Here is a 2,500-nt window from a genome sequence, read left to right on the forward strand (position 1 = left end):
GTAAATGCATCATCTTTGTTCTATTGATCGCCCTCAGCGCCGAGCTATAACATAATTATAGGCTTAATAAAATTGTTATCAGTATTATATATATATATATATATATATATATATATATATATATATATATATATATATATATATATATATATATATATATATTGTTTATGGAAGACACGAGGACAAGCCAAGGGCAACTAAAAGATAAAGTAGAAAGCCCACTCAGTCGCCAGTCTCTTTATAGAGCCGATAGTTAACCAAAGGACTGGGACAAATGTCTTGAAACATCCCTCTTCAATGAAGTCATGTCTTCGGAAGTTGGAAATACGGACAGAGGTAGGGAGTTCCAAAGCTCACCAGAGAAAGGTATGAATGATTGATTGAGAATAATAGTTAACTCTTCCATTTGAGAGTTGGACAGAATAGTGGTGAGAGGATGATGAAAGCCTTGTGCAGCGAGGCCCCAGGGGAAGGGGGAGGCATGCAGATAGCAAGATCAGTAGAGCAGTTAGCATGAAAATAGCGATAAAAGATAGCAAGAGAAGCAACATTCTGGCTGTGAGGAAGAGGCTGTAAACAGTCAGTCAAAGGAGGGGAATTGGTGAGACCAAAAAACTTTTGATTTCACGCTATCTAACAAAGCTGTGTCAGTGGAACACTCACAAATATGCGAAGAGTACTCCATGCATGGGTGGATGAGGCCCTTGTAAAGAGTTAGCAATTGGAAAAGTGAGAAGAACTGGGACGGTAGGCTGAGGGTTTAGAACGGTCATAGGTTTTGAGATAAGAGTTCGGATTTAGAGATAGAAGTGATGGCAGTGGGGCCATCAGGATGAAATAAAAAAGGGAAAGATGAAGAAGTAAAGTTATTGCAGTATTTGGCCAGATGCCAAAAGTCTAAAGGCGAGATGGTGTTTGAAAGATTTTGACATTTTCCATTTGTAAAAGAGTGTTTGGCAAGTTGAAGAATGGAAGCACAGTTTTTGAGAACAATAGGAGGGACCCCATCAGGTCCATAAGCATTCCGAAGGTTTAGGCCAGCAAGGGCATGGAAAACATCATTACGAAGAATTTTGATTGAAGACATGAAATAGTCAGAGGGAGAAGGAGAGGGAGGGACAAGCCCAGATTCATCCAAGGTGGAGTTGTTAGCAAAGGTTTGAGAGAAGAGTTCAGCTTTAGAGACAGAAGAGATGGTAGTGATGCCATCAGGATGAAATAAAGGAGGGAAAGATGAAGTAAAGTTATTGGAAATGTTTTTGGCCAGATGCCAGAAGTCTCGAGGGGAGTTTGAGTTTGAAAGATTTTGACATTTTTTATTTACGAAGGAGTGTTTGGCAAGTTGAAGAACAGACTTGGCTGAAATACCTTTTGTGGGCAACCTCTCTATCATGTATAGCACGAGAACAGGCTGTGTTAAATCGAGGTTTAGAAGGTTTAGGTTGAGAGAAAGAAGGAGGAATGTACGTCCCCATGCCAGACACTATCACCTGTGTTACGCGTTCAGCACTAAGAGATGGGTCTCTGACACGGAAACAGCAATCATTCCAGGGAAAATCAGCATAATATCTCCTCAGGTCCCACCAACTGGCAGAGGCAAAACGCCAGAGGCACCTCCGCTTTGGGGATCCTGAGGAGGATTGGAGAAATAGGACAAGATACAGAAATGAGATTGTGATCGGAGGATCCCAACGGAGATGATAGGGTGACAGCATAAGCAGAAGGATTAGAGGTGAGGAAGAGATCAAGAATGTTGGGCGTGTCTCCAAGACGGTCAGGAATACGAGTAGGGTGTTGCACCAGTTGCTCTAGGTCATGGAGGATAGCAAAGTTGAAGGCTAGTTCACCAGGATGGTCAGTGAAGGGAGAGGAAAGCCAAAGCTGGTGGTGAACATTGAAATCTCCAAGAATGGAAATCTCAGCGAAAGGGTAGAGGGACAGAATGTGCTCCACTTTGGAAGTTAAATAGTCAAAGAATTTACTATAGTCAGAAGAGTTAAGGGAGAGATAGACAGCACAGATAAATTTAGTTAGAGAATGACTATTGAGTCAAAGCCAGATGGTGGAAAACTCGGAAGATTTGAGAGCGTGGGCACGAGAGCAAGTTAAGTCGTTGCGCACATAAGCGCAACATCCAGCTTTGGAAAGAAAATGAGAATAGAGAAAGTAGGAGGGAACAGAAAAGGGGCTAATGTCAGTTGCCTCAGACAATTGTGTTTCGGTGAGGAAGAGAAGATGAGGTTTAGTAGAGGAGAGGTGGTGTTCCACAGAATGAAAATTAGATGTAAGACCGCGAATGTTGCAGAAGTTAATGAAGAAGAAGTTAAGGGAAGTGTCAAGACATTTGGGGTCGTTATCAAGAGAGGAGTACAACCATGGGACATTTCTGGTCCCTTCCTCAGACGGGGACTCCGAGGCTGGGTTTAGAGTCGCCATTTTTTTAATTTTTTATTTTAAGTGAAAGGTGTAAGTGTGGTAAGTGCATGTAGTTTTGCGGGAA

The 2,500-nt window shown here is 42.1% G+C and overlaps 1 protein-coding gene across 1 annotated transcript in view; it reads left to right on the forward strand.

Annotated features, from left to right (window-relative positions):
• The window catches only part of LOC123517988 (bromodomain-containing protein DDB_G0280777-like), a gene marked incomplete at its 5' end in the record, with an annotated part of 9,301 nt that overhangs the window by 1,041 nt on the left and 5,760 nt on the right, over positions 1–2,500 (forward strand).

This window comes from Portunus trituberculatus, chromosome 43 (genome assembly GCF_017591435.1).
Source record: "Portunus trituberculatus isolate SZX2019 chromosome 43, ASM1759143v1, whole genome shotgun sequence".
Taxonomy (NCBI): domain Eukaryota; kingdom Metazoa; phylum Arthropoda; class Malacostraca; order Decapoda; family Portunidae; genus Portunus; species Portunus trituberculatus.